The sequence below is a fragment of the Eretmochelys imbricata genome, chromosome 1 (assembly GCF_965152235.1).
Source record: "Eretmochelys imbricata isolate rEreImb1 chromosome 1, rEreImb1.hap1, whole genome shotgun sequence".
NCBI classification, from domain to species: domain Eukaryota; kingdom Metazoa; phylum Chordata; order Testudines; family Cheloniidae; genus Eretmochelys; species Eretmochelys imbricata.
The window spans coordinates 170,613,164-170,623,450 of record NC_135572.1 but is presented as its reverse complement, the minus strand read 5'-3'; the positions used below and the strand labels follow the sequence as shown (position 1 = coordinate 170,623,450).

General features: G+C 39.6%; 1 long non-coding RNA gene across 1 annotated transcript; it reads right to left on the bottom strand.

Moving 5' to 3' along the window:
- Positions 1–3,642: 3,642 nt before the first annotated feature.
- LOC144266390 (uncharacterized) lies at positions 3,643–8,173 on the bottom strand. Its single transcript, XR_013346479.1, has 3 exons — positions 7,934–8,173; positions 5,542–5,631; positions 3,643–4,070 (listed from the first exon to the last, which is right to left on the bottom strand). It is a non-coding gene; the product is annotated as an uncharacterized LOC144266390 (long non-coding RNA).
- Positions 8,174–10,287: the final 2,114 nt, after the last annotated feature.

Sequence of the window (10,287 nt, the reverse complement as noted above, 5' to 3'; positions counted from 1 at the left end):
TACCCTATTGCCTCTCAGATGTAGCGAGTTTTCTTCCCACACAAGTCACTCCTTTGCTTCATCATTCCTTTATTGCGGGGAGGGAGGGATGATTAATTAAACCTATGGCATGCCTAGCTGTGCACTGTAGTCATTTATAAGAAATATTTTTATACATAGGAAATTTGACTCACAGAAAGTACTTTACCATGATTTTTAATGTTGAATATTTAGCAGTTTTTTTGAATGTTGCTTTTCTTAGGAAATTATGATTGTGATAAATTATGATACATCTTAGTCAAGGATTTCAAATGCTATGCAAACTTTCTGAAGCCTCACAACATGCCTGTGAAACAAACAAGCTATATCCATTTTGCAGGTGGAAAACCTGAGGCACAAAGCTGTGAAATGCTCACACTGACAGAGCAAGCGAGTGACAAAGCCAGCCTGGCTGCCAGTCTCTCATCCTCATTACACCTACTTTATTAACTCAACAATTTAGTTATGACACTTGAGATTGACAAGAAAGAAACTCAGTGGCGAATGTGAGATATAATGGGATTCATATTTAGGCACCTGCAAAAAATATAAGTTTAAACTTTCACAGGTCCTAACCGTATGGTGAACCCCCACCTATTGTAATATACAGTTTGTACAGAGTTAATTATATAGGGCACAGATCCTGCACACACTTGTGAATGTAACTTTACATGTGTGAATAGTCCCACTGAGTTTAACGTTTCTGTTCATTTGTAATTACTTACAGCTGTAAAAGTGTTTTCAGGCTCAGGCTCTTAGTCTGGTGCATCCTGTGTGGGAATACACACAATGCTGACCGGGGACAGGAGCTCAGCTTCATTCCTCCACAACAGAACAGATTCTGAATTTTTTGAAGTTAACATTTCCATGTATCTCATTGGATATTTTAGCGGTGTTATTGGGGGAAGGGAAGGTTGCTAGGAATATCAAGATTTTTTACATTTAGGTTTGGGGAAAATTGTGTAAAATATCCCGATGTTAAAGGATGAAGAGAAATTTGTGACTAGGAAACAATAGATTATAAGCAGAACCTGGAGGACAGTGTTAAGGATACACAGCATTTCCATTCTAAGACCCTGATTTTCCAATAAGCACTACATGGGCAGACCTCTGCAGCCCGAGGATCAGAATTTACAGGTTCCTTTTCAGTTGCTTATAGCTATAAAAAAAATTGCATTCTTAACTCAGAGTTGAAATTTAATTTTTGTGTATGTTTAAGTTAGAGTAACAATGCCTCAGCCACTTTTATAGGAGAAACTCTACTTTCAACATTAGCAGATTTGAGACAAACTTGCCTGTTGGCAGTTTCAGTGATCTGATAAAAAGTGACTTGTTTCTGGTCCCCTTTGGCAAGCCAGAACAGGATTTCATACTCTCTCTCTCTCTCTGTTGCTTCTGTCATGTGGGGACCTGCTGGCTTGGTGAAGGTTGACAGGAAGCAGCCTATGTGAGGTGACTGGGTCAGTGCCGCAGTATTTCCAGGCTGCCGTAGGTGATGTTGTGGAGCAGACACAGCTGATATAGAGTCTACATTCCACACACAAAAAAAGCCACATTGTAAGGCTAAGTTTGCAGTGAAACACGCAAAAGTCAGAACATGACATGAAGGCGGTTTCTGTAACCTTAACGCTTCCCCGCAAGTGTATGGATTACAATACAGTTTTATGTAATCACATGTTATGATGTCAAAGATGGTGGTCATTACTGAAGGAGGCAACTATTCAGTATTTTAATTCTCATTGATCTGGGCGTGGCCTGGTCTAGTTTACTGCACATCACCCAAAGCTGCAATGAGGAGTTATCTTTCTTTAAAGCTTTTTATCAACATCACATTTGAGCTTCTCACAATCTTTGATCCATGTATTCTGACACCACCCGGGTGAACTATTCAGTATTTGGTAGGCTGATTAACAGGTATTGTGCCCCCCACTAAGGGCTCCTCTAGCCAGGGAATTATTCCAAAATAGCTATTCCTGCTTAACTCCATGTGTGAATGCTCCTATTCCATAACAAAAGTGCCTTATCTCGAATTAGCTTAATCTAAATAAAAAGGAGTACTTGTAGCACCTTAGAGACTAACAAATTTATCTGAGCATAAGCTTTCGTGAGCTACAGCTCACTACATCAAATGCATGCATCCGATGAAGTGAGCTGTAGCTCACGAAAGCTTATGCTCAAATAAATTTGTTAGTCTCTAAGGTGCAAAAAGTACTCCTTTTCTTTTTGCGAATACAGACTAACACAGCTGTTACTCTGAAACCTTAATCTAATGTATTTATTTTATACATGAGTAGTCTTATTTAATCCAACTGCATTAAGATAACTGAGAATAAGGAACTGCTATTCTGGAATAAGAACGTACACAGGTTGTTAATCAATAAGTATAGTTAATCCACTTTAAATTCACACCCTACCTTATTCTGGTTTAATGTTCATGTGTAGGACAAGCCGTTAAATCTACCGCTCCTGCTTTCACAACTGGTATTGCCACATTAGTCATTTTATTTATCATTAAATTCATTACTTCTAACATTATGCCAATAGATATTTACTAACAAGGGGGGAGATGGTCTTGCCATTCACTGTTCTGATTCTTAACTGTGTTCAAATTATACTTATGTTCTTCCATGTTCTCTCCCTAAAATACACAGTAGGTATGAACTGCAAATATAGGAATTATCCACCAGATATAAATGAGCATCACACCACTTACACATATCCCTTTCTCTACAAATCTGATTCCTCAGAAGAGGCATGTTAGGTTTTTGTCATCAAATTCGTGAGAATTTTTTAAATAGCTTTTCTTTTTACTCTGAAAAATGTTAATGCTGTCCATGACTGGGGTTTCAATCTCATGAAAGACCACAGCATGATAGCATTACCATTTTCAGATGGTTGGTATTCTTCAAGAATTTTCCATTGTCTGCTCTTCCAATAAAATGCCTCTCAAAAGTTTGGTGAATTATGGACTTCCTGTACCTGGATTTCTAATAAAATTCAATAAAGTAAAATATACTTATATCAGCAAGTTCCTTGACTTCAGGTGAAACCATATTGCATTTAGCAGAGTTGTATGGCATTGAATATCAGTAAGGAACTACTACTTACCGGTGGTTAAAGTTGATCAGAATAGAATGGGAAGCTCACCTCTTCTCGTGGTTGTCATGACAGGACTTGAAGTCTAGTGATGATCCTGCAGTTTCATCATTGTTTGCTAATGGGATGCACAATGATGAAGACAGCATTCACTTCCTCAGGGAAGAGTTTCACTTACCTAATATGGATAACTCCTTCCACTGAGTGAAATTCTATGGCCTGTGGTTGTACAGCAGGGTGGACTAGTTCCTTCTGACTTTAAAATTCATGAGAACATGAACAAAGAAAAGTTTCTGAAAGGAGTTCCTGTTCCTGAGGAGAGCCCTAGCTTGCCAGAAGTAGGGCTGTAAATTAAATTAAGTTTAAAGTAGGGCTGTAAATTAATCACAGTTAACTCAGCGATTAACTCAAAACAAATTAATCACGATTAATCACAATTTTGATCACACAATTACCTTTTCTTGAATATTCCGTTCTTTTGCAACATCCAAGAAATGCTTTACACATATTTCGGCATAATGTCTCTCTTCAGCACCTGTTACTGTTGAAGCAAACAATTGCAGTTTCCATGCAGCATCAATCAGTTATGCTGTGACTCCAAGACAGCTATGATTGCTCAAGAATGTCCAGTGATCACTAGTCAAAGCAACAGCTAGTGCATTTTGCAGAAGCTTCAACTTTGTAGTCTTTTCATTGTGATATAGGTCATGTATTCATGATGCAATAGTTCTTTGACAGGGAAAGGTATATGACTGATTGGAAGTAGAATTTGAATAACACCTCTTGGCCCTCTGTCGCTTGCAATGTTGAGTGGTCTGTATTCCATAGCTATCCACTTTGCAAATAGCATTGGTTAAGCTGTTGTACTTTGTTTGAATCATGGGCTTGTAACGATCTTGAAACTCTGTAAGCATACTGTCATGGATGGCAGGATTCATTTTCTGTTGATGGGTTATCTGTAGCACAGGAATTGGAGGCGAAAGCATGTTTAGCATGTAGGTGGTACTGCAGACTTGAAGTAATTCGATGGTATTGGAATTTAGCCTTGCAATAGCTACATTTAACTGTCTTTTTATCCAGTGTGATCAAAACTGTGATTAATCGCGACTAATTTTTTTAATCCCTTGACAGCCCTACTTAATCAAGCTCAGTCTGGGAACAAATTAGGCAATGTGCAGACTACAGGGTTTTGTTGACAAAACTAACTAAACTGTTGTATGTCCACACTATGCTTCTTGCATTGGCAGAGCGCATCCACACTAGCAGCTCTTGCATCGACACAGTGATCAGTGCATTGTGGGTAGCTATCCCACTATGCAACTGACTGCAGGGTGCTTTGGGAAAGGTTTGCAATGCTTCATGGGGCAGGTACAACACCACACAATGCAGGTTTCTTAATTCCATCGTTCCATGGGCATCCTATTAGATTGCCAGCCGCTTTTTCAACTGAAGTGGGTGGCGGGGAGGAGAGTGTGTGACAGGGAGTGGCTGGGGGGGGGAACGAGATAAAGTATGTGTTGGGGGAGTGTGTAAGAATGGGGGTAGAATGCGTATGTGAGAGTGTATGTGTTGGAGGAGAGTGAGCATGTCAGCATGCAGTCTCTAAATTCGGACAGCCGCAGAAAGCAACCTATCCTGAGCTGGGGTATGGGGAACAACCCTGACATCAGCCCCCGCCTCTCGCCCTGGCTCAGCACAGCACAGCAGTCTCTCTCTCTCTCTCACACACACACACCCACCCCTTCCTGCCTGCCTCTGTGTAAAAGAGAGCAACATTCCACTTAGTGATTTGCTCTTTGCTGCCAGAGTTGAGTTGCACACTCAGCTGTCAGACCCTCCTGGAGCTTTGCAAGGGGAGGGGCACATGCCTATGCAGCAGCAATGTAAGGTAGCAGAGTTCAAAACAGTGAGCAGAGCAGTATTGGCAGGCATTGTGGGATACTGAAGGAGGCCAGTTCTGGCAATATAATGAATGGCAGCATCTATGCTGTTGCTTTGTAGCTTTAAGTTTGCCACAAAAAGCTTTATCCCTCTTGTCAACGTGGTTTGATTTTGTCGCCACACCAGGGCAGTTTTGGGACCAAAAGTGGCATTGCAGTGTGCACACCTCCCCTGTTTTGCTGCCAAAAGCTGCCAGTTGCCGACAAAACACTGTAGTGTACACAGGGCCTTAGTTTTTTTGCCTTCACTGCTCCCCTTGGAAGCTGTTCCAGAACTTCACTTCTCAGATAGTTTCTAACCATCAAACTTCAAACCTAAACTTGTTGATAGCCAGTTTATATCCATTTGTTCATGTAGTGTCACTGGCCCTTAACTTAAATAGCTCCTCTCTCTCCCTGATGTTTATGCCTGAGATGTACTTATTGAGAGCAATCATACCATTGCTCAGCCTTCGGTTTGTTCGGCTACATAAGCCAAGATCCTTACCTCCTTTTGTAAGGCAGTTTCTCCCTTCCTCTGATCATCCTAGCAGCCCTTCTCTGAACCTGTTCCAGTTTGAATTCATCTTTGTTAAACCTGGGAGATCAGAATTGCACCCAGTATTACAGATGAGGTCTCGCCAGTACCTTGTACAATAGTAATAACACTTCCTTTTCTCTATCGGAAATACCTCGCCTGAAACATCCTAGGATTGAATTACCTTTTTTCACAGCTGCATCCCATTGGCAGCTCATAGTCATCAACCAATCCACCCAGGTAGGGTTGCCAACTTTGGTTGGATGAATTTCCGGAGGTTTCATGACATGACATTATCTTTAATTAAAGATTAATCTTTAATTCCTGGAGATTCCAGGACAATCCTGAAGGGTTGGCAACCCTACACTCAGGTCTTACTCCTCCATCACTTCCAACTGATAAGTCCCCATGACCTTTCACTTTGAACTAGGGCTGTCAATTAAGGATTAATTCACAGCACAATTAACACATTAATTATTTAATGCATTAATTGCACTCCAGAGGCAGCAGGGGGCTGGAGCCCCAGCTCCAGAGGCTGCAGTGGGGGCTGAAGGCCAGAACCCCATACCCTGAGGGGGGCTGAAGGCCAGAGCCCTGCAGGGCTGAAGGTAGGGGAATGACAATTTTTTTTTAAGTCCAAATGGGGTCACCAGCACAAAAAGTTTGAGAAACACTCTAAAGTTTTACATTGTTTTATTTTTGAGTGCAGTTATGTTTAAAAGAAAAAAGAAAAAAAAACAACCCCAAAACCAAAAAAAAAAAAAGACAACCAAATTTGTAAGTTGCACTTTCACGATAAAGAGATTGCACTACAATATTTATGAGGTGACCTGAAATACTCTTTTTTGTTTACGTTTTTAATAGTGCAAATATTTGTAATAATACAAAGTGAGCACTGTACACTTGGTATTCTGTATTGTAATCAATATATCTGAAAATGTAAAAAACATCCAAAATATTTAAATAAACAGTATTCTGTTATTAACAGAGCAATTAAAACTGCAATTAATCCCGATTAGTTTTTTTAATTGCTTGACAGCCCTAATTTGAAGCTGGGGTTGATAGGAGGCACATCCCTGATGCTCCCAACCATCACTCCTATAAATGGCAGGATTTAGATTTGACCAGGATGAGAATCTGCATTGATGTAAACACCACGAATAAAATGGAAGGTCTAAGGACCCTTCCCACAGGAAAATGGTGAAATCCCTGATGCAATCTCCTACACTTTTGAAGAACTCAAAATAGTTCAGAATATTTTATGAAAACCAAACAAATTTAATATTTGACCAACTTGTCAGAGGCATGTTAGGTCCTATTAACATATTGACCCCAAACCAGGAAGCCTGCATAATAAAAACAATGTGCTTTCTATCTATAAGAATACTCATGTTTTCCTAAATACACCTAAAATGAGGTCTCTCAAGCATCAACATTCGATCCAAACATGGACCCTGACCTCTGGAGCAAACATTAATGGGAATTCTATTGCAATATTTTGGCACCACACTTTTATACAAAACCAAAAATTATCTTACTAGGGGTCAAGCGTTCAGCTCTTCCCTTCATTTCCTTCAGTTTCTCCACCTTTTTCTCTTTATTCTGCAATTCTTTTCCCACTCACCATCACTTCCCTTAGAATCAGATTTTCAATCTCACTGTTTAACTGTTTCAATCCCACCTTTCATTCACTAAATAACCCCCCCACCTCCACCACTCTCTAAATTTGCCTGTCACCCTTTTCCATTCCCATTCTTCCATCCCTCACTACTCTCATCTGACCCTGCATTCGCTTCCCCACTCCCTCCGCCCACAATGGAGTGTCATGGAGGAAAGAGAGCTGACAAGGTTGGTTGTCCCAGGCTTTCCTCCCACTGGAGTCTAGAGGAGATGGTGAGGGGCAGTGTCTATAGGGAAATAAGGATGTCTTCTCTCCTGTCCCTTGTTCCTCCTTTGCAGCCTTCACAATGAGGTCTTCTTCCTCTCTCCCCATGAGAGAAGGAGGAGCAGGTGACAGGACATGTTCATGAAACTGATTGGGGTGGGGAAGCCTCTTCTCCCAAAGATGCTGCTAATACTCTACCTAGTAGGTAGGAAATCTGAAAGCCCCAATAAACTTGTGAGCCAGTTCCCACCCCACATTCTCCTGCCTGAGAAGTGCTCACTCCATGAGACAGGCAGAATATGCAGAGAGGGAGCCCTGGATGAACAATGATCACCCAAGCCAGGAAAAAGCAAAGGAGAAGGAACTCTCTCTCTGCTTATAACTGCATCCCCCCTATCCTTAACCTCATATAGTTATCAGACCGAGGGGACAAGACCAATGCATTAGCTGACTAGCGTATCACCACTAGGAACTTACTTTCATATCAACAGTTGATCCAAATTTCAGAGCCATGAAAACAACCTTTGCCAACTGACAAAGTTCATATTCACTTTCCCAGATCTAAGCCTTCCTCTGCAGTTTTGGTTCCAGGTTGAATTTAAATCCCAAGCACATTTCAGGTTGTGATTCAGATGTAGTTGAAATCTCACAAGGACAGATTCTGGCATGATTTTGCCTCAGATGATGGAAATCACACAAGGACAGCCGAGGTCCCAAGCAGTGCTAGTAACAACAAAAAAGTTACAAGATTTTTCAGGAATTTTTTTTTTTAAATGCGGACCAAACTTTTTGAACAACAGTTCTAAAACTTGTAAATTTGGGGGGAGGGATCTATTTTACTCAAAAATGTAATTTTATCATAAATCTAATTGAAAACTCAAAATTCAGTCACAAGATCTCCATTCATGGTGGAAGTCTCAGAATATTTCAGTGCCATTGAATCCAAACCACTCCTAATTCTGTCTCACATCCAAATCTGAATATTACGAATAGTCCAGAACCAAATAGAACCACCATCTTGTCGACCCATCTCTATTCAAATCAGGTTCGTTCAGGAATCAAGTTATTTTAGTGATCTCCCCATAATGTTTAACCACTGCATTTAGAACACTTGGGAAAAAAATAATCACACTTCCATAGGTTTTGTGAAAATTAAGAGCCAATTCTGACATGTTCGGCTATTTTATACAGAAAACAAAACCTAGTTACCCAGGCAAAGAAAATACAGCACTGCAGTTTACTTCAGAGGCCATATTTATCAAAAGATATTCTTCCAAGCCAGAACTTCACTAGCTAAAAAATGGTGATATGCAATTTAATTAGAGCTGTATTTTGTCATTGTACAAGCCTATGGAATGTAGAACATGCCCTATGCCTAATTTGGTAGACAGGGTCTATGATTCTAAAGTTATGAATAAATATAAATAAAATTTAAATATACAAGGTCAAAGTCCCTTTAAGTGAAACAGGAATATTCCCACACTAGAATTATACAGTACAACCTTGCTTAACCAAACCTTAATTATCTGAAACTATCAAAACAGGATTATAGAGAATTTATGGAGTGGGAAAGTCCCAGAGCTCAGTCTCCGTGCCCGAAAGTCTATACAGCAATGAAACGGCCAGGCACCAAGTGCCCCGCAAGCCTGAGTTGGCTGGCACAGGCTAACTTCTTTGCAGTGTAGACATACCCTAAGTATACTGACATAATTGTAATTAATGGTGCCACTAATTAGAAGAGATATTTCTAGTTAAATATATTTTATTGCATGTTTGTTGTTCTTTTGCTAATTTGTGACATCAGTTTGTTAAGAAAGCAAGTGAAATTTCAAAAGTATACCTAATGGTAAAGGAGTCAGTGGGACAGAATTTAAAGAATGCATTTGCTAAATAAAATGTTACAGTAAGTATGACTCAAATTCTTTTCTAGCCAAGAAAAAAGCCTCTGAGCCAAAGGAAAATGAAATTTTGACACTTTCTTTTCAGCAGAATCTCTTGAGGATTTGTATAGTCAGCCACATAAACAATCTAAAAAAAATAAAGACTTATTACATGGAGGGCTGGGAGTTCCAACATACCTCCCTGCTAGTTAAGGGAAATGGTTTTTACAGAAGACATTAACTGCTTTTGTTTTAGCAGCTGAATACTAACAATGCCTCAAAGAACACAGAGGACATGGAGAGATTCAGAGATTACGCATCTAAAAATGCTGACATGTAATTGATAACAATTGGACACTATTCTAGAGCTCTCTTTCTGGGGAAGGAGAGGTCTTAAAAAGAATTACAAGCAGTTTGACGACAAAAGAACTTACTTCCATTTTTAAGTGATTTAGGTTTATTACCTATTGCTATTAATGTACAAGACACCAGAGATCTGAAGCAGCAAAGATTTTTGTGACACTTGTGTGCTTTTGCAAATGGAAGAAAAAAAGTAATTTTCCTTGACTTGTTATTGTAGGAGATGTACATTTTGTGACATTCCACTGGGGAATAATTTTGGTAAGAAATTGAACTAGCATTTCAGTGGATACAAAGTTGTTGTTTTTTTCATGGCAGCTGAAACAAATACTAAGCAAAAATTGTTTTGCATGTTACTGAATGAAAAGAAAATACATCAAATTTGTACAGATGGACTAGCTCACTTATTTTCTGTGTTAATTGTTCACTTATTTTCTGTGTACCAAGCTGGGATATTTATGGAATAGAATACTCACAGAATAAAGGTTTATCAGAATCTGGGATCATGAAAATACCATGAATGAGCTGAGTGTTACCAGACACGAAACATTCAGGTCTCACTCTTTTCAAACTTTAGTTCAGATCTAATTA